This window comes from Palaemon carinicauda, chromosome 42 (assembly GCF_036898095.1).
Source record: "Palaemon carinicauda isolate YSFRI2023 chromosome 42, ASM3689809v2, whole genome shotgun sequence".
Classification (NCBI taxonomy): Eukaryota; Metazoa; Arthropoda; class Malacostraca; order Decapoda; family Palaemonidae; genus Palaemon; species Palaemon carinicauda.
This window is the reverse complement of record NC_090766.1, coordinates 12,971,379-12,994,433: the sequence shown is the minus strand read 5'-3', so window position 1 is coordinate 12,994,433 and position 23,055 is coordinate 12,971,379. Positions and strand designations below refer to the sequence as shown.

At 39.2% G+C, this 23,055-nt stretch overlaps 1 long non-coding RNA gene across 1 annotated transcript; it reads left to right on the top strand.

Annotated features, from left to right (window-relative positions):
* The first annotated feature begins 235 nt into the window (after positions 1-235).
* On the top strand, positions 236-18,222 carry LOC137632950 (uncharacterized). The gene is made up of 4 exons (XR_011042146.1): positions 236-313; positions 2,334-2,445; positions 3,509-3,675; positions 18,123-18,222. It is a non-coding gene; the product is annotated as an uncharacterized lncRNA (long non-coding RNA).
* Positions 18,223-23,055: the final 4,833 nt, after the last annotated feature.

The following is a 23,055-nucleotide window of genomic DNA, read 5'->3' as shown; positions in this document are numbered from 1 at the left end:
ATATCGTCGAGGAACATGGATGAAACCAGTAAGTTTGTGAAAATTAATGTTAAATATTTATGTTTTTACTTAGTGTTCTAATTGTACATGAACTTGACATACAGTAACTAATTGTAATTAGCATACGTACGTATAAATTTCCTTTATGCACTGTTCAGTAATTAGAATGATTGATATACATACACCAATTTGAATTATTACAATATCATATAATGTAAATGTTTTTATTCCTTGATAGGTTTTAGATGCCTGAAAGAACATTTATTTCCCTAGAGGAATGATGGGTTCCTGGGTTAAAGGCATCAAAGTACAGGTAGGATAATGGGATAACATGTTTTTGGTTTCTCTCAATTTCAATGCATGTAATTTTTTAATCAATTTTGTCACATTTCTAAGAAAAATGGTTATTGAACTTGAACTTATAAAATATTACATAACTTTTAAACCTCATTCTGTTAACCCTTTTACCCCCAAAGGACGTACTGGTACGTTTCACGAAACTCATCCCTTTACCCCCTGGACGTACCGGTACGTCCTTGCAAAACACTGCTCTTTACAGTTTTTTTTTTTTCTGTATATTTTTGATAACTTTTTGAAAAACTTCAGGCATTTTCCAAGAGAATAAGACCAACCTGACCTCTCTCTGATGAAAATTAAGGCTGTTAGAGCAATTTAAGAAAAAATATACTGCAAAATGTGCTTGAAAAAAATAACCCCCGAGGTTAAGGGTTGGAAAGTTCCAAATAGCCTGGTGGTAAAAGGGTTAAGAGCTTTCCTGTTTCCCCAGGTATACATTGCCTTTGTGCCGAGATGCCATGGATCACATTGCTTAGCCTTGCTTTATTTATAAATCTGTTGAGGTACGTGCCCTTCAGTGCTGCAAAATGAACGTTTTGACTGTGTACGGGATGTAAAAGGTGTGGACGATGCGCAAGCTCTTCACCTGGTTACTTACTGCTCTATGCCAGAGGTTGAGCAGTATCTGCAGAATTAATGGTTGGAGTTAATTTCTGCTTAACCCTTTTACCCCCAGGCTCTTTGGAAATTTCCAACCCTTAACCCCCAAGGGGTTATTTTTTCCCCAGCACATTTTGCAGTATATATTTTTTAAATTGCTCTAACAGCCTTAATTTTTGTCATAGAGAGGTCAGGTTGGTCTCATTCTCTTGGAAAATGCCTGAATATTCTCAAAAAATTATTAAAAATATGATAAAAATTTTTTTTATAGCATTTTTTTGCAAGGACGTACCGGTACGTCCATGGGGGTAAAGGGATGAGTTTTGTGAAACGTACCAGTACGTCCTTTGGGGGGTAAAAGGGTTAACCTCTTCACTACAAAGCAGTGAAACGGCTCTCTGTAGATGTTTACAAGATTTGTCACAATCGTATGTGTGCACACCTACTCTAATGGTAACCTACATTTCCATGTGTGTGTGTGTTTGCTGCTGATCACAGAATAAATTTGTCAAATGTTTGCTTTACATTTTATTGAATTTCACTCTAAACAACCAAAAAATTTTCTAATTCATTAAGAAGTGATCATAGAATAGTTTTCAGGATTTTTTTGGTACCTTATTTTAGCACACACAATTATGTGTAAAGGAAAAATATTCATTGTGAAGGCATTGTGATTGCGTAATAATTCTACAATAGATAGCCATCAAAAGATATAAAATTACTCGTCGGTAACGGATCTCATGTTACAGTATTCAGAAAGTGAAAAAAATAGTTTTGTTTTTGACACAAGAAGCCTATTTCAATGTATAATTATAAGGCATACATATGACGAACAAAAATATTTTATGATGAGTCAAGAAATGTATTTTGGTGACACTGGCATCTGCAAAAAGGGTGGATTTTAGAATGCTATAACAAATTCCCAAAGGTCTTTGATTATAGCCTCTTGAGTGTATAAATGGCCTATACTTGAGAATGGTAAACCTGCAAGCTCCCTGTTTAAAGGAAATGACTGCTTCCTTGAACTTCATACAGAACATTGTCTTACTAGAGTGTTGGAGGCTGTGCCTGAGATTTTTGTCATATAGCTGACTATATTTCGTATCCAAAGTTTTGCACATTTTGTAAAAATCTTGTACAAATCATTATATAAAATGAAGAATACCTGACGAGTTATATCTATAGGGAGTAAACCTAACCAGGCATAGGAAGTCTTACAGGATCTAAAGGTTATAGATCAATGAGGTTTTCCCAAAAGTATTTTCATGTGAATGTTAAGTTTTCACAACTTGTTTATTTCAGAATTTATTTTTGATGGCTTTATGAAAATTTCAGTTTTATATATGGATGGATTCTAATTTAGATTTTTCTTACAGATACAGTAAAGTATTTTATTGATGCAGTATCCTTCAAGGAGTCAAGCTTATAAACACAGTTAATGCAGATGCTGTTATTTGTTCAGAGGAAATAGCAATTGGATGTTAACAGGTTTGCAAGTTGAATTTTTATCTGAGGTGCAGACATTCATTATATGTTAATTTGAAATGAATAATAATTGGATATTGACTAAAATTTTGGGATTGAATAGAAATTAATGTAAGTAGCAGAGACAGGAAAACTAATCGGTTGACAGGTAAATCTAGGTAAGATGAGGAACATGTAGTAGTACATGGGGTTTGCTAATTTAGGAAGTGATGTTGAATGAAGGAAGAGAGAATTCTTTTTGAATTTTATGGATTTAAGGTCGGCTAACAGACTATCAAATGTTATTTTCGTTTTAATTTTCTATGACCACTAAATTTTTACCATTTACAAAGGATTTATATACTTATATACAGTTATGTCTTTCCCAATGGAGATGGTGATCCTTGGGTTTGCCATGACTTCTTGTTAGATGCATAAAGATGATGGAAACCATTTATGAACAATAGTGAATGATGCAAGTCAGGTGTATTGCAGTAAATTGTTGGATGATCTTGGGAGATGTCGCTAGTCACGACTGGTTCCCAGTGTTTGTGGGAGTTTTTCGATATGGTTTCTATTTGAGTAAAGGAAGACCCTACGTTTATTAAGACATTTGGTAAGATTTTAAATTGGAATGTGTGTTTTACAGCGCTGTACTAGAGAAAATGTACATATGTTGAACGTAAATAATTGTATCATAGCCTTGAGTAAGAATTTTTATTGATGAGGTTGAGCCATTATTTAAGGGTCACTGAGTGGAGATAGCCTGTGGTGAAAGGGTTTGTATATCGCCATGATCAGCAAAGCTGTGCTTGTCAGGGCCACCCACCATTACCAATTAACACTGGAGTGTTTATTAAAACTGGGCAAACCCCAGACATATAGTGACATGTCTGAGGCCCTTGTCCTGCAATGTGCTATAAATGGCTGTATTTGTTTTTATTTAATATAGGTTCTGTTGACTAAAGGATTAGTTAAGGAAATTCAAATTATGTTCAGACAATATTTGGAATTGTATACTCTTACTTTATTTATAATATAGTAAGATTCAGTACTGTAAATTAGTAAACTGTTTTGCTATACACAGGCATGAACCACAGAAAAACATTGAAACCATCATTAATGGACAAGTAGCAGGGGGAGTCTGGGGTGAATGAGAAAGAATGTCTGGCTCCTTTCTCCTTTCACACACCCCCCCCCCCTGGGGAAACAGCACTGCAGGACCACAGCATAGCTGACCTCACTTCTCTGCAGGTAAGACTCATTTCCCTTGCACATCCTGAATATTTAACATATACTTTGTCCCCAATACCTTTTGAGGAAGGGTATTGGGTAAGTCTTGGAACTCTATGCTTGCACTCGATTTCCTAAGCAAAGACAAGTCACTAGTCTCTCACACAAGCTTCTACAGGCTGGTATCAGTGCGTTGCTTTGTAACGACATTGGTTTTAGCGAGGGTAGGCAAGGGTTCCTACTAATTCTATCATAGATCAAATAAGAGAGAACCCATAGCTAAGGCCAGTTGGAACAAATGAATTTGGAGATAATTTTTATTTTTCCTGGCTTACAGACTTGTAGCTATTTATACAAATTGGCCTGCCACCCTGTCCCCCTAGAAGTCCCAGAAAGCAGAAGTGTTTACACAGCCAACTGGTGTGAGTGAGCAGGGTAGCCCGTCCACCCCACCCCCCAACCGCTAACTAGCGGATTGGGGTAGTTATCCCTCGCTAAAATTGTCTTGGCTAGTTTTCAGCATTGCCGAAAAGTAATACCCCTATAAATAGCTCCAGATTTGTATGCGAGGAAAAATACAAATCTCCTAATTTATTATTTTACTGTAGTAAAATTAATTTGAAAAGGAAAGCTTTTAATTGATTAATAAAAAACTGTAATATGGATCATTTACTTGCTTCACAATTATACAGTACAAATCAATAAATTATTTAAATGAACATTGAAAATAACATTTTGATCATACTAATATACTACAGTAATATGATAATGAAAAGCAATTCATTTTAGAAGAAACTAAAAAGATATAGAGTATTTACTTGCTTAAAGTCTATACAATTGTAGTATAAATCAAAGATTACTTTAGATGATTGAATTTTTGCTTCTGGTAGCTCAATTTTTGTAGGTCTCTACTTTCCTTGGGGAACTAACTTATCAAGGGATCAGATGAACAAAGTAGCCTTCTCATGAACTTCTTGAGTTCTTTGTTCTTTGCTTCTTGTGCCTCTTCAGACAATAAGCCTAATAGTAGATTGAAGTTGCATATCACTGAAGCACCGTGAATTAATAAGCGATGCAAACTTTGGGGCATGTAGTACATACATACATATACCAAGGCACTTCCCCAATTTTGGGAGGTAGCCGACATCAACAAATTAAACAAAAACAAAAAAGGGGACCTCTACTCTCTACGTTCCTCCCAGCCTAACAAGGGACTCAACCGAGTTCAGCTGGTACTGCTAGGGTGCCACAGCCCACCCTCCCCCGTTATCCACCACAAATGAAGCTTCATAATTCTGAATCCCCTACTGCTGCTACCTGCGCGGTCATCTAAGGCATCGGAGGAAGCAGCAGGGCCTACCGGAACTGCGTCACAATCGCTCGCCATTCATTCCTATTCCTAGCACGGTCTCTTGCCCCTCTCACATCTATCACCCAGAGCTTCCTTCACTCCATCCATCCACCCAAACCTTGGCCTTCCTCTTGTCCTTCTCCCATCATACATGTAGTTATATTTTTGTACATATCACTTTTTAGTATCCAAGCAAAACCCTTTAGATTTATCTGCATCGATATTAAGGCCAGATGATAACGTTGATAAAATTATGTAAAGTATATGAATAAAGAATTAAGGCCAGTAAATTCTAATGTAATATCTGTATTATTGAAAAACCTGTGACTCGTATTTCCATCATTAGATGTCCCATATTAAGATGGTTGGCATATCGATGACTACCTACTTCATCACAAAACCTTATTTGAATCAACTTCCTATTATATACCAACTGGTTTTTTTTTTTTTTTTTTTTCAGATGTATGTGGTTGCCATTTCTGTGCAGTATATCAATTTTGTAAGATATATGTAGGCAACATTCCATGCACCTGATCCAAACGTGAAGGGTAGGTAAGCTGTGTTTCAATGCTCCTTGACCTAATAGACAGGGTTTTGTTTCTTTAATGTTATTTAGGATTTCAGGAGAAGCTCCACATACAGAATAACACTGCATCAGTTGGGTAACTATTGATAGTACTGTTTTCACTTTACCATCAATCATGGCTAAATTTATGTTCTTGTGAACAATAAATCATCCGATATTTCAGTAGGTCTCGAGTTTGAAATACAATTTTGTATGAACTGTTCATCTACCAAAACTTGTTTAGTTTCTTTTGAAAACTTTAATCTAATTGGCCAACAGAAGAATGGTGATGATGGTTTTGTTTGTTTTTTCCAAATGACAACCTGGTTTTCAGGACTTGAAGTTGCACTTTGCTCAGTATGAACCATGCTTATTATAAAGACTATTTTCTGTTGCAAGATTTTCATTGTCTGAGAGGCTTTGTTTGTTTATACATTGTCCCAATGTTCCATCAAAGCCAACTTTATACTCCAAGTAAAACTTAGCAACTGCTAAGTTTTCAAGCTTCTCATTATTGGTGATTCTCATAATTCTTTTAACTGTATGATCAAACAAAGATTGGAAACCTACTTCTGCACTATATTACCTGAGCCAATGCTTCTTCGGGGGAGTACTAATTTTTACTACCCCAGGTGTTTTTAATGATATATTTGAGAGTTGCTCAGCAAAACTTTGGTATCCAATTGTTTTCAAGAGCTTAGATGTAGCATAAAACATCTTCCCCGTTGAAGGAAAAGTAGCTGTTCTGACTTACATTTCTTGTGGTTTTTACATTGGGATCCTCAAAAGTCTTCTGTAGACTGCCAGGACCTGCATGCGCAATTTCTTTCTGCTCATATGCAGTGTTAGTCAACCAATCTCCATATTCTTAAATCAGATTCTAGAATCAAATTCATGCATGTAGCTTAACCAATTTTACTATTCTGTTCAGGGGCATTTGAGAATTTCATTTATGGATGAATGTTTAGTCTAGATTAGGGGTTCTTCTTAAGCTTTCAGTAACTCATATCAGTGCACCCCCTGCAACATTGAAAACAATGCAGGCATACATTAAGATGAAAGTGTTCATTGGCAACTTTAGTTACCTTGTGGCATTATGCGTTTGTTATTCAATGACTCTGTATAGGAATTGTCGGTGGAATGTCATCATGTCAGGGGAGGAAGTGCTTTGGTTATTATTGCCTACAAAACCTCGAGTACAAACTGGTGCAAAGAAATAAAGTATTTTCACTTAATACTTGGGTTCTAGTATAAGAAATCAATAAGGTAAGAAGCAGCGTCAAGCGAAAAAATCGCTGCATACTTGCATTTGTTAAATACGAAGTATTTTAAGCATTTTTGTGTATATTTCAATGTAATGTGTATTATTTGTTATACAAAATATTTGAAATGTTTAGCGACATGCAACAGATTTTTAACTAGTTGAAACTTTTAAAAACTAATGGAATCAGAAGTACCTAATATCACTGACGCTACTGCCTCTGAAGTTTGATGTAGACTAATCATTGTGTAACGTGAGAGTGACCTTGGGTAGATTCCTTCAATGAATCATAGCACCAGCCAGCCCTTTGTTTTCTAAATAGTGTTCTAATATACTGTTAATTTTCTGAAAGTTATTCTAATGTATGTTTTTCAGATTTTTTTAAAGCTAAAATATTTTTTTTTTCATTTTTGTCCACCTACTGGCCCACTGTTCCCTCTACTGCACTATTGAGTAGGGAAGAAAGGTTTTGCATCATCTCCTAAGATTATCCTCGCGATCCTAGTTGGAAGGACTTAAGTCAAGGATCTAACTACCCTTCACTCTTTTTATCCTTCAGCTAAGTAAGCAAGCCTACAAGTAAGGTCTCCTTCCCCCGAAAAACCCAATGCAGAAATGCGATATACCCTGGGGTAATCTTATTCTCCTGTTAGAATGAGAACTGGATCTGGGGAATTTTTACTTGGACTTTTCTCGTACTTGCCACTCAAAAAGTCCAGGGATCGATAGAGCTCACCAATCCAGACTTTTCATGAGCTTGCCTCGCAAAAAGTCCAGGGACAAATAGTGCTCAGATATCCCTGTAAAGGGATACTAAAGATGTTCTCTTGTGGACGCCCTCAAATCAGAAGCCAAGTTCTTCTTCCTGAACATTCACGCCCTGGTGCCTAAGACCTAACATGAAATTACTATCTTCAGGGGAAGAGTTGCCAGGGACAACCCCTCCCCCCCACAATAACATGACACCGGGAAGCTGCCACCTTGCCCCATCTCTGGTTTCATGAATAATCCAGACACAGGCTAGAAAAGATCTTGGGTTAATTCTTTCACGATATTCGTCTGTCAAGGAGGTTCCTGATCATATGGACAACTAGTCATTGTGTTCTGTAGAGAAGTGCAAGTTTCTGATAAAACACTTAGCTTTTTAGCTTTTTTTTTTTTTCTCCTCTCCAGCAGAAGGTAATCAGTGACACTAGCTTTCTCCAAGTATAAAAAATATCTGGAGAACCTATGCATTCTCAGGGGAAGTGTCACTAGGAGCTCCAGCTTGAACATGATCTAGATGGTCTTGCTGCATTATTGTTCTGCAAAACCACTTGATTATATTAGTCTGTAAAACCACGTTGTTGCAAGATTTTAAACGCTCTGATGAAATTCATTCAGGAGTGCTCTCTCTTTTTGATAGAAACTATCAAAAGAGTCTGTTCATCCTTGGGAAGCATTACAAGGGATCCTTCCTCGACCATGTGATACACGGGGGTTTGCCGCAACTTCAATGTTCTGCGAAACCAAGGATTAATACAAATCCGCAAACTGGTAAGGGAAACCCGACATTGGACATCTACCTTAAAGATGCCACATTAGAGTCTTAGACAATCTCTAAAGGGGCTTTATGATGACTGCACTATTATAATTTAACTGACAGTTGTCACAGGACATGTGGCACAGTTCCAGCCCCAGGTCTCATTATTCCGACCTTCTTCTAGAAAGGTCACTGAGGCGGATAATGATCTTAATTGGACTTGGGCCTGCCATGGCCCTCAATTTCTGTATTCATTGACATACAAAAATTGCCCTCCTGTTTATTATTTGACACGATGTTCATATAAGACTACCTCTTAGGAACTGGATCAGCAGCCTTGCCTCTTTGTGAGCGGACTACCCCATTCCTTAGTGGTTCTCTTAGATCACTTACTATTTTTATTAGTAACTATCGGAGAAGGTTTTTATCTCGAATTGGAAGTATTGGCTTTGCCTCTGTACGAGCTGGCTACACAGTCCTTTTTATGATTAACGTTGATCTCTTGATATTCCTCATAATTATTAGATCTTCTTGAGAGGAAGGGTTTAACTCTTGATTTCACAGAGACTTCCTCCCTCCCAAGGACGACCCAATATAAATAACTCCGAAGTTTGTATCTGCATGAGAATAAACTACTGTACATGTTTTTTATAATTCGTGTTTTTCATAGCTAAACAAACCTTAATCATTTACCAAAGGTAAAGTGTTTGACCAGGTCAGTGTTGTTAGGAGACACTGAGTGAGCTCCCACTTGCTCCTTGTGCATGCGCTGCAAAAAAATTTTCAAGAGTAAGAGTGGTAGGTTTCGGTTAGTTTTTATTGACCTTTTGTTGGCATCCGAAAATTTCTCCAATTTTGAGATTTTAGCTTTAAAAAATATAGGTTTCATAGGTAGGGTTTAAATCTCAGATTTTTACGGCATAATTTGTTAATTATTTTTATCTGATAGATTTAGCATAGATATTTTATATTTTAGCATTAACCCTTTTACCCCAAAGGACGTACTGGTACGTTTCACAAAACTCATCCCTTTACCCCCATGGACATACCGGTACGTCCTTGTAAAATAATGCTATAAATTTTTTTTTTTTTTTTTTTTTTCATATTTTTGATAATTTTTTGAGGAATTTCAGGCATTTTCCAAGAGAATGAGACCAACCTGACCTCTCTATGACAAAAATTAAGGCTGTTAGAGCAATTTAAAAAAAATATACTGCAAAATGTGCTGGGGAAAAAATAACCCCTTGGGGGTTAAGGGTTGGAAATTTCCAAAGAGCCTGGGGGTAAAAGGGTTAATATAAATATTTTTTCTCCCCGAACTTAATTGGGCCAGCTCTGTTAATTGGGCTGGATAATTACCTCCTTCGAATAACAACTTACCACATTGACCAATTTTGTCAGCTCCAGTGAGTGTTCTAATTCCCCTTAGCACTTCAAAAGGAAAGTGCCTTGATTCACTAGGAATTTATCAAAGCTAGGTGATTAACTTTTATCTTACTGGTATAATTTACCATGGCCTGGTCCCAATTATTTAAATTTACATATCTCCCGGATTAGTGTACCGTTTACATTTACAGTTCTTATTTTCCGAATTACTGTACCAGTTACATTGCACAGCATAAATATTCCGTAGAGTTATGTGACAATGTGAAACATTGAAGCTTGTAGTATGGCTTACATATTTTTTGATGAATTCCATTTCAAGGTTTTAGATGTTGAGTTTGGTATCCGCCTCGTTAACTGTCCTATGGCAATGCACCCTGAACGGCCAAGTAATTTAAAAGGAGGAGCTTTTATAAATTTAGGGAGTTTTAACATAGTTCCATAAATTATCTTGATTGACTAGCTCTAGAGTTGAAGCATTGGAACTTTTCTGGGCCGACCTGTGACGGCCGGTGAAAGAAGTCCTTCTTTACACTTTTCTAATATAAATCTTCCAATTATACTAGAGAAAGATAAAAGCATGGAATGCAGAGGTTACTACCCTCGCGCGATCACCTTGTGGGTGTCGTGTATACAACAGGGGCGTGTGAAAACCACTTCACAGGCTGTCTTCCATTTAGATAATCCCTTCATCAAAGGGGAGGGCCGTGACAGGCCCTAGAGAACACAGTTGGACTTCCCCCACTGACACCTACTACGCGCGCTCTCCAGGTCATCCTTCTGTTTTGGACTTGCCCGCTAAGTCGTTAATTGTTTTGATCGGTGTTTTTCGCAAGTGATTGTTGTTAGTTCAACATGACTGACGCTGCTACTTCACCTTTACCAATGTTAAGCACCATAGTTTGTTTTGCCAGTTTATTTCAGTACCGGGCATTTGTTCTTTTTCCAGTAATGGGGATTTGAGTTTGAGAAACGGTTGGCCTGCCTCGGTATCGGCAGCCATTTTGGTTTTGTTTGCTTCGGTAGTTTTTCAAGTTATATTGCCCATCTGGTACTCTGTCATCTAGGTTATATCACTTACGTTTTATGACCAATTTTATTATCATTATTTATTATTGTTTTTACTATGGTAATTATTTGCTAGCAAGTCCAATTTGGACCAACGAAGAATATCGATCTGGTCTTTGTTATAGTTATGTACACGCCTCAGGAAGGTGCTCGTTTTAGACTATATCTTTGTTTATTTGTTACGTTGTCGTTATTCTTCGTTCTTGGTTATTACAATTTTATCATTATTCTTATCATATTATTGTGTGATTTTGGTTCTTTATAATGTAACCATGAGAGCGTGAGCATAGAGTGCTCGTTTTCTGTTACTACAGTTACGAGTTACCCCTTCTCTCGTTTTCTTTATTAAGCTCGAGTAGGGGAGGTGGATTTCCCGTTTTCCGTTTTATACGATCACGAGTTATTCCTGCCGCCTCCTCTTCTCCGGGTTGATGATATTACGTTTGATGATATTCACGTTTTATTGATGTGGTTACTGTTAATATAGCTAGCACTATTAATAGGTTCCTTTAGTGTACGAGTCATTATTTTGGGATCGCTTTATGCCGACACCCGTAGCTCCGTCTTGAGTTATACTCCGCTATAATGGATACTCTTTGGGTGAGAACTAGTCGGATATTTGGAGTGCAACGGTGAAATCCGGCACTCAGACTCCGGCTGAGACCTTTTGCACACGAACCTTTGTCATGATTAATCACAATTACATTATTACGGTCCTTTTTTCATCGAATCTCCGGCTTCACTGGAGATAACACAGACGTTCAGCATTGAGGTTAATGTTATCTTACCGCTGAGGTTCACGATTTCATGATGACGGACCTTTGTCACCGGATCTCCGGTACAAACAGAGATCAATCAGACGATCAGAACCGGAGTTAATTTTTTACCGATGAGGTTGATAGTTCATGTTACGTGGTTACTGGTTGTTAATATATTAATTTGTTAGCTAATATATTACTCACATAATTAAATTTATTTGTTCTGTTGATTCATCTGTTCACTGACCACTCTCTCAAGGAACATCCAGACTTATGTCTTCTTTCTTTTACAGGAAGTCCGCTGTGCTGCCAAGGGCTGCTCCGCTGCCTTTACTGATCCCCTGGGCCATGATCTATGCCGGTCCCATGCACATTACGCCATATCCTTCTCTCGGGAACCGGGACAAGCCCCCTACATGGTATGGTTCCCGGAGTCATGCACGCTCTGCTACGAGCTGTCATCCCTACTCCTGAGCGAGGATGTAAGTTGGTTCTAGTTTGTTCCTGTTAATATCCTTTGCGATGAATTAATTGGTCTTTATATATTTACATCGATTATTGCTTCATCATTAATCCCCTCTCTTTCAGGCTGATGATGAATCTCTCCAGGAAGCAAGAGCTACTCTCCGTCCGTGGGTGTCAGGTTTTGGGAGGAATGCGCCGTCTGGCGCACCCTATCTCCTTGATGCAGACATGGCTTCTCGCCTATTCCCGGGCTCTACTACTGCAGCAGTTCCACCGGAGACAGCTGCCCCGTTAATTGAGGCGATTAGAGCAACCATTCCAACGGAGGAAGAAGTTTTATTAACGGAGGACGCGTCCTTTCTAGATCTGGACGACAAACCCATGGTTGAGCAGGTAGGTGGTGATGAGTTGGTGGACCCCCTTTCATCCCTCACTCCTTCCTCTACTGCTTCCTTTCACGGCTTTGATAAGCCTACGGCTTCTCCTCGGGATCCCTCCGTTCCTGTACGACCCAAGGTGAAGCCACTACGTATCTTTAAGCCTTCAGCTTTGCCATTATCAGTGTCACCGGTCCCGGGACCCTCAAAGGATCCTGATGTTCATATTACTTTACCTAAAACCGTGACTACTAAAAAGACGAAGTCCGCCAAGTCCAGGGCTTCGTCAGCGGATCGGGCTCGGGAGCCCGCCTTATCCGCCGCCATGGTCAGGGATATTGTGAAAGAGCAGATACAACAGTATCTACAACAACATTCTAGGGCAAACCAAAGGGCTATGACGGAGCTCAAAGATATGGTGGCGAATCTGATCCGTTCAGGAACTCGGATGCCTCCTCCTTCAGCCCCAGACGCATCGAAGTTACCCCCCTTCGATAAAAACAACCCTTGGAAGTTTGCCTTACATGCTCCATATATAGATGGTGCCATAACTCTGGAGGGCATAGGCACCCGCCCTCTAGAGGACCTAGAATTTTACCCTCCGGGACTAGAATTCCCATTCAACGGCTTCATCCGATTGAAAGAACATGCCTTGGTTAGGTTAGACAAGGTACCGAAGGAAATGGTAATATTTCCTAAAGAGCAGGCCCAAGCTCTCCGGGCCAGGACGTTGTCGGACTGGGGGTGCACTAATTCCAAGCTCACCCCACACAAAGGAGCCTACAGTTATTACCTTGCCTATTACAGATAAAGTGGCAGGTCTTACTTTTTAAGCAATCAAAGAAGGTTCTGCCATGCCGGCTCTTAAAGAGACGGACCCCACCTCCATGCTCATCCTGAGTACCGCTACTATCTGGGATGATGCCCCCTCTACTTTCACAGTAGGGAAGTTAGACCCAGACTGTGCCTCTAATCTGTTTTCCGAGAAGCTTCCCAAATTACCGGAAAATCTTCTCAAGACTGAGTTTGAGGCACGGAATAGGTTAGCTAGGTCTCTCCACTCCATTACCTCCGTGGAGTCTCTAGCCTCGCTTTATCCGACTGAGACCTTGTTCCGGGTATTCACGAAGAACCTGTCTATGTCCTTCCAAATCGACCTACACGAGTTTTTGTTCGGCTCGGGTTAGTTGCAGGAAACACGTTCTATCTGAGGCCTCGATCAGACATGAACCGAACAGGCTGATAGCTTCCCCCTGCTGGGCTAAGAACCTTTTTCCTCAGGAGGAGGTGAACAAGGTTCTACAAGACGCTGCGAGAGCAAACCAAAATTTGCAAGCGAGGTGGGGCCTCACTGCCAAAAGGAGGGTTGAAGTTCAAAAGCAAACCTTCTTCAAGAAGAAACAGATTTGCCCCTTACAAGACGAACCGAGGTCACTACCATCAATCGTCTGTTACCCACTCGTCATCACAGTCTCCCGCTTCGTCGACTCTACAACCGAATCCCCCTCAACAGGTGGTCTACCTCACTGCTCCCCCAGGTACACAACCCAACCCCGTTTGGATGCCCTCACCCGCATACAACCCTAGCTACGAAGCCTCAGGTCCCTTTCGTGGACACCAGAGAGGTAGCTACAGGGGTAGAGGACAGTTCCGTCAACGAGGCGGACCTAGGACAAGGGGTGCTCGAGGAGGGAAAGGACCTAGATTCACTCCCTCGCAATGATATAGTCCCGGTAGGGGGGAGACTTTACCACTTTCGAGACCATTGGACCTTCAGTCCGTGGGCTCACAGCAGTCTCCAAGGGTTTGGGGTGGAAATGGTCACAAGGTTCTCCTCCTCCACCAGTGGCCTTCTTCCAGAAACCCACTACCATACTGAGAGAGTACACCACAGAGTTACTCAAGAAAAAAGCAATCAAACCGGTTCGATCGCTGAAGTTCCGAGGCCGCCTGTTCACAGTTCCGAAGAAAGGCTCGTCGTCGTTGAGAGTGGTCCTGGACTGGTCAAAGCTAAATTCTTACATCCTCTGCGACAGGTTCCGGATGTTGACTATCTCTCGAGTACGGACCTTACTTCCCCGTGGGGCCGTCACCACCTCTATCGATCTTACCAACGCCTATTATCACGTACCAATAGCTCGAAACTTCTCTCCTTACCTAGGTTTCCGTCTAGGCAGGAAAGCCTTTGCGTTCAAAGTCATGCCCTTCGGCCTCAACATTGCTCCCAGGATATTCACGAAACTGGGAGAGACAGTGTTAGAACAACTCAGGAACCAAGGGATTCAGATCGTTGCTTATCTGGACAATTGGCTCATTTGGCCTCGGTCGGCCCTGGAATGCAACAGAGCTACGAAGAAAGTACTTCGTTTTCTCGCCAACCTGGGATTTCGGGTCAATCTCCAAAAATCCCGCCTACTACCATCAGACCACTTCGAATGGTTAGGCATTCAGTGGGACCTTTCAAAGCACAAGCTGTCTCTACCTCCCAAAAAGGTAAGAGAAATAGCTTCCAAGATCAAGAATTTTCTCAAACACAAACAGGTGTCCAGAAGAGCCTTAGAAAGAATCCTTGGCCCTTTTTCAATTCGCTTCAGTAACAGATCGACTATTGAAAGCCAAACTCAAAGACATCAATCGAGTTTGGAGAAAGAGAGCCACAGTACCTTTAAGAGACAAGGTCTCGAAGATGCCCTCTGTCTTGAAAATGAGGCTACAGCCATGGTCCGAACCGAAGAACCTCTCCAAATCGGTTCCTCTTCAGTTCCCACCTCCACAAGTGACAATTCATACAGACGCGTCTCTGAGTGGATGGGGGGGTTACTACGAACATCAGATGTTTCAGGGCTTTTGGTCACCCGCCATGAAACACTTCCATATCAATGTTCTCGAAGCCATGGCAGTGTTCTTGACCCTGAAGAGACACTCTCCTCCGAGGTCGACCCACATCAGAGTAGTGTCAGACAGCACAGCCGTAGTACACTGCATCAACAGAGGAGGATCCAAGTTGCCCAACCTGAATCAGATCCTGGTCACTATCTTCGCCTTGGCAACAGAAAAGAACTGGTTCTTGTCAGCAACTCACCTAGCGGGATTCCAAAATGTGATAGCGGACTCACTATCCAGGACGAAACCACTGGAATCGGAATGGTCTCTGGACATTTCATTCCGGTGGATACTCAGACTGGTTCCGGGCCTCCAGGTAGATCTATTCGCAACTCAGATGAATCACAAACTTCCGTGTTATGTGACACCAAACATGGACCCTCAGGCTTATGCCATAGACGCATTAACCCTGGATTGGAACCATTGGAGGAAGATTTACCTATTTCCACCAGTGAATCTTCTAATGAAAGTATTGCACAAACTACGCTCCCTTCGAGGGGCAGTGGCATTAGTAGCACCTCACTGGCCAAAGAGCAGTTGGTTTCCTCTCCTCCTCGAGTTGAAACTTCGACCCTTCCGGATTCCATTCCCCAAACTGACCCAAGTAATCCAAACACAGACTGTATCAGATTCCTCAAGGATAGCCAAAACCCTAACTTTGTGGACTTCATGAAGTTTGCAGCTCGTAAAGATGCAAACATTGACCCAGAAAACGTTCTCTTCATCGAAGCGGACAAAAGGGACTCGACAATTCGTCAATATGATTCGGCTGTTAAGAAATTAGCAGATTTCCTAGAGAATTCAGACCATAGGGCCTGGCAGCTAGCACTATAACCACCATCAAGTCGGCTTTGAAGAAGATCTTCCTTGTTGGGTTTAACATTAACCTGGCGGATTCCTATTTCTCATCTATTCCAAAAGTGTGTGCTAGGCTTCAACCTTTGGATCGGCCACAAAAAGTCTCTTGGTCTCTGAACGATGTCCTCAAACTTGCGTCAGACACGGACAATGAGTCCTGCCCTTATATCACTCTGCTTAGGAAGACACTATTTCTAACAGCTATGGCCTCAGGTGCTAGAATCTCAGAACTAGCAGCTCTCTCACGTAACCCGGAAAACATAGATTTCCTCCCTACAGGCGAAGTACTGCTTTCTCCAGACAGAGCTTTCCTAGCTAAAAATGAGGACCCGCAAAATAGGTGGTCCCCTTGGAAGATTATCTCTCTTCCCCAGGATCCTTCGCTGTGTCCAGTCACTACTCTCAGGGCCTTTTTAGCTAGATCTGCCACCCGCTCGTCTGGCCCCTTATTTATCAGGGAACAAGGGGGTACTATGACCATTCAAGGTATCAGACAACAAATCCTCTACTTCATTAAACATGCTAACCCGGAATCATTTCCCCATGCTCCTGATATACGGTCAATAGCTACCTCCATCAATTACTTCTAGAACATGGACTTTGATGACCTTAAAAAATATACAGGTTGGAAATCTCCCATGGTTTTCAAACGCCACTATCTAAAGAACTTACAGGCCCTTAAATACCCTACGGTTGCAGCGGGGAGTCTTATCTCTCCCCATTAATCTCTGATTATTCCTTTATTCCATCTCTTCTCTCCTCCCTCCTACCCGCCACTCACACCACGTCGCCACTCTCCTGGGTGGTTCGTTAGCCCTAAGTTATTTACCATGTTTAATTCCTATGATTTAACTGTTATTGTATTTACCATTCCTTTAATGTTTAGATATGCTTAGACATGTAAGATTAATACCTTTTGCGACTGGACACTCAGATGATTCCTTGTCTTCATAATTATTTTAGCCTTGCGTCCCCTATGTCCTTTGGCTAGTTTGTAATTTTGTTTGCTTACAGTATCATATTATTGGCTTACATGGTGTTTGTATTCTCCTTATTATGTTATTATTGTATTGGGCTTAGAAGGCATTCTCTGGTACATTTTCACCGGCCGTCAAGGTCGCCCCAGAAAAGGGATTTTGACGAAGGAAAAATCTATTTCTGGGAAGAGACCTGAGACGCCCGGTGAAACCCTTCCCGGTTGTTTTGTACGGACCCACCCCTTTTTTCCCTTGCCAAGCCATATGTTCTTGCAGAAGGATGACCTGGAGAGCGCACGTAGTATGTGTCGGTGGGGTAGTCCAACTGTGTTCTCTAGGGCCTGTCACGGCCCTCCCCTTTGATAAAGGGATTATCTAAATGGAAGACAGCCTGTGAATAGTGGTTTTCACACGCCCCTGTTGTATACACGACACCCACAAGGTGATCGCGCGAGGGTAGTAACCTCTGCATTCCATGCTTTTATCTTTCTCTAGTATATTTGGAAGATTTATATTAGAAAAGTGTAAAGAAGGACTTCTTTCACCAGGCGTCACAGGTCTCTTCCCAGAAATAGATTTTTCCTTCGTCAAAATCCCTTTTCACTTTGTATGTATATCCTGTCTACAGTAATTACATAGTGGCAAAAAGTAAAAAAGGTCGCTAGGAAACTTTTTGACATGCTTTGTAGAACATTTTTGCCACTTGTTCATTACTGGTTGTATGGACAGCTTAGCTCTTTAGCACATGTGTGGGGATTTGATATGAAATTGGTCTATATTTCATGTGAATAGTAGTACAGTATAAGGATATAGTACCTATTGGTTAAATAGTTACATAATATTTGTGGTCTTTCTAGCATTTGTAATTTTTATTGGCTATGTTTCAACTGTAGTTGTCAATTATCGACAAAGTGGTTGGAAAGGCTCTAAATATATGTGGCATTTTAATTGGTTACAGTATGTTTCTTTTTAAAGTTTATTGAAAGCAATATTTTTCCAGGTTGGCTATGGGAAAATCCTTTTTGCTGAAGATCCCCTTACGAAGTGGACCAAAAAGCCTTAAAAGTCTACAACTGTACTTTAGTTTCCAGAACTGGAACATTTTGTACAACTACTAGGTTAGTGAAAAATGTATCCTTGCACTTTTACAGACCAAAAAAAAAAAAAAAAAAAAAAAAAGAAAATAGGGAAAGTGGAAAGGGTAGCAAATTGTGATATTAATAAACTCCCCATTCTTGACATTGCCTTGAAAATAGAATTCAGCTAAAGATTTTAATGTTTTCTTACTAATACAATTTCTTGAAGACATTTATACTTAATATGGTAAGTTCAAAGGGTTATGGATTTCAGTAGATTTATGATATGTTAATGGTGTTAGGGTGCCATAATTAGTTTAGCTTTATCATTAGAATGCTTTGGATATATCTACCTTTGAATTGTACACACAGCTTGTGTATCAGTAAGTTGACATAAAATATTTTTAAGTTTGTATGGGTTGCTATAACTTTGCAAGCCATAGTAGTTAAATTTGCTGTCAAAGTAATATATTTCAAGATTTTTAGAGGTTACTTTGAAGACTAGCTGAATCTGTAATGATACTAATCTGTTGATTGGTTAAACCATAATTATTGTAGTCAACTTGTATGAGTTAAACAGTAGGCCTGGCATTCAGCTAATATTTAACATGATTTTGTCAATTTTAAAGAGCGTAATGCATAGAAAGAGGATTTGGCTAAATGTTATACTTACCAGTATTGTACTTGAAACAATTGATAAAAATAACCCTAAATAGCCAGCTATGGATGATACGACTCAAATGTTTGTGATTCAAAAGTGTAGAAAGCATTTAGACAAAACTTTGGTGCCAAACCTATTCTTTTTTTTTTTTTTTAATCATATAAGGAGCAAAAATATGAAATGAATACAGTAGAGTACTGAAAAATATTTTAACCTTTTGGAGATGCAGGAGTTTACCTGTCATAATGTCCTTTTCTTTTCATTTGAAGGTAGAATAATCATAAAGGTCTAGTTTTATAACAAAGTCCTTATCTAAACCATTTAGTGCAGTCTATACACCTCAAGTGGTCTACTGTTGGTATTTCTTAGGGTCTTTGCAATGTCCCATGAATCCCTTTTTTTACAATACCTTTATTCTCACTTCTTTCTTCGACCTTGCTGTTCAACTTCTTCAACTTTAATGTTTTATTGTAAATGCAGGGTTTTTTCCCAGTTTCACATTGCTGCTGAGTGACCTATCAGTCACTGGTGCCTGGCCATATGGGTCAAGCTCACAATTCAAAAGGAGAGGCTTCAGTACAGCTAGTTTAGTCAGCAGTTGGGTCTAAGCTTATTCTGTAATTAAAGCCATACTTTGTATGTAAGGAACAATCAAGTAATAGGCTATAAATTGATTCTGGACTATTATATTGGTATGCCTTTAAAATCCAAGCGCGCACTTTATCAGTACAGTATTCGTTGTGTAATTCTTGTGTGGTGCAGATCCGTTGATTGGCAGTAGGCTACAAGACATAATCCTTTGAATGCCATAAGGCGTATTTTATGTCCTGGGAATATTTTATCCTTAAAGCCCTATGCTGCATGATAATCTAAGTCTGGTATTACCAGTTTTCTTAATATGGTAGGTGGTGGAAAGAGGTTAGTTATAGTTTAAAGTGTGGGAAGGGTAGTGCCAGTTTTAGAAATGAAAGGCAAAGTCTGCGTTCATGTAATGTGTAAATTTGTCTGATTGGCGGTATTGTTGTTATTAGCTAAGTTACAATCCTAGTTGGAAAAGCAAGATACTATAAGCCCAAGGGCTCCAACAGGAAAAAATAACCAAGTGAGGAAAGGAAATAAATAAACCACATGAGAATTAATGACCAATTAAAATAAAATATTTCAAAAACAGTATATTTCAAAAACAGTAACAGCATTGAAACATTTCATATATGCACTATACACTTATGTAAGCCTGTTCACCATTAAATCATTTGCTGATAGTTTTAACTTTTGAAGTTCTACAGATTCAGCTACTAAATTAGGAAGATCATTTCACAATGTGATCACAGCTGGAATAAAACTTCCAGAATTCTGTGTAGTAGGTTTGCCAGGACACCAGCCACCCATTGAGGTACTACTACTAGAGAGTTATGGGATCATTTGACTGGCCAGACAGTACTACATTGGATCTCTCTCTCTGGTTACGGTTAATCTTTCCTTTGCCTACGCTTACACACAGTGAATAGTCTGGCCTATTCTTTACAGATTCTCCTTAGTCCTCATACACCTAACACTGAAATTGCCAAGCAATTCTTCTTCACCCAAGGGGTTGACTACTGCTCTGTAATTGTTTAGTGGTCACTTTCCTCTTGGTAAGGGTAGAAGAGAGACTTAAGCTATGGTCAGCAGCTCTTCTAGGAGAAGGACTCCAAAATCAAACCATTATTCTCTAGTCTTGGGTAGTGCCATAGCCTCTGTACCATGGTCTTCCACTGTGAGTTCTCTTGCTTGAGGGTACACTCGGGCACACTTCTGTCTTGTTTCTCTTCCTCTTGTTTTGTTAAAGCATTTAAAGTTTGTATAAGAAATATTTATTTTAATGTTACTCTTCTTAAGATTTTTTTTTCCTTGTTAATTTTCCTCACTGGGCTATTTTCCCTTTTGGAGTCCCTTGGCTTGTAGCAGCTTTCTTTTCCAACTAGTGTTGTATCTTAGGAAGTAATAATAATATTGAGCCAAATGATGGAAAAGGCCTGACTATCAGAATTAACTGCATGCCTAGTATTATGAACAGAATGGAACTGTCTGGGAAGATCTGATATAAAGGATGTTCAGAATTATGAAAAATCTTATGCAACATGCTAACAGACTAATAGAACGACTATGCCAAGAGATTAACATCTAGATCAGGAATAAGAAATTTAATAGACTAAGTTCCTGTCCAACAAATTAGAATGAGAATCAGCAGCTGAAGACCAGATAGAACAACACTCGAAACAAGGTAGAAGGAAATAATTAAAACTTTTTCAGAATTTTGTGTGTGTGTGTGTAATTGAAGACAGACCTGATGTGTTTCTCAAAAGTAAGTTTGCAGTCGAGAATCACGCATAAAATTTTAAGTCGTACAGAGTTAAAGAAACAAAATCAATGCTGTGATCCAGATGTTGAGGAGCCACTGTCCTTGACCTACCTACCTTCATTCCTCATAATTTGCACTATGCATTAATTTTAGCTAGATCTCTTATTAAGGGATTCAGCTTATTTTCTAGGCCAAACCACATATCATGTGATTAATATCTACCATTTTGTCATATTTTCACTATTATACTAAATTTTACTTTGAATCTCATTCCAAGTTTTGTTTAGGGGAAATAAAACTTTTATTAATTTAAAGAGGTTAAATGTTGCGATTCATTTGTTTTAAAATGGAGATTCCAAGTACAGGGAATTTGATAGTTACTTTAGGCCCTTGGGTTTATTTCTGCTTAATTTAGGAGGCATGGGCAAGAAACCTATTTTTTTTTTTTTTTTTAAATGTTCATATGTTGGTGAGCCTTTTTACCATTTTATCTTTTTATTTAAGACTGTAATTTTACAGTAGGCTTCATGAATTTCTGTAAAAAGTGCACCAAGCCAAGGAGAGTTTTGGCAATACCATAATATAGCAGATAGTGTAATTATGTAATTAAAATTCTTTATCAAATGTCCCAGTCGTGTGATAAGTAGATATATTCTTCCATGAATAATGCATAATGTAATATAGTTAAAGGAATACAAACCCAACTTTGTGGCATTTCCAGATTTCTCCCTAGCATGGTGTAACTTGCGATATATATACTGCACTGATATTGAATGTGAAAGATGTTTGGAACATGTCATTTGTCTGTTGGTTTGTATAGGTTTGACTTAGTGGACATGGCATTTACAATAAAGATTATTTAGGAAGGTAGTCATGCTATTACCAAAAAATGTGTAATTTCAAGTATTAATTTGGGGCTGGTATTTAATATGTTCAGAATGATTAAGTAAATTTCTGCTTGGCATGTTTCTCATTTTAAGTTAGGACTGACTTCTTGTGAACTGAATTTAAAGTAGGAATCACTATTTGAAATGTTAGTGTGGTGTATTTTGGGTCTTGTAAATATAATTAATGTAGCTTTTATTTGTAAGTTATGTATTTGCAAGTAGATTTTCATTCTGCCTAAAAGTTATCATCTTTATGGTTGATAGCTGCATAGGACAAGCGTGGAAGTTTGCTTCTGAAATTAATAATTTCCAAGTTCCAGTAGTAGATACTGGTGGTGTGGGGATCGAAGTGGGCTACCCAAATTTAGCCAGACCAATCAAAGTTGATAAAGCCTCAAGACAACATACTAGTTCATGGAGCTGGCCATTTCAGATATGTCAACTTTATTGAATTACTTTGGCTTACATGGAATGTGTACTTACGAGAGTACAGTACTATTGATTACAGTAAATGAAGAAAATAAGTTGCCTGGTTCTGAATGACCTAGCATCCTAGCATGGCTCAGCACCAGCCTATGGCCCTTTCATACCCTTGCGTACATGAAAATTGCAGTCTATGGTATTTTATTTTTTTTCTTATCAAGTTCTGTATGCTTTGAATGGAAAACTAAACCTTCCCAGATTGATTCAATTTACAAAAGACAATTATTTTTCCAAGATTTTACAAATCACCAGGTCGAAATATGTAGGAAAAAAGATAAAGATGCAACACGAAAAGAGGAAAGTTAGCTCTTAATTACTTTTAACCTTGTATGATAGTTTATTGTATATTTCCTATTATGTGTCAATGCTGCTTAAAGGATGATGAATTGGTGTTAAACTCTTGAGAAGAGATGTGAATGTGTTGTTCTGGTGGTCTAAATGTTAGAAAATTAACATGGTCTAGTTTATATTTGAAAATGACATAT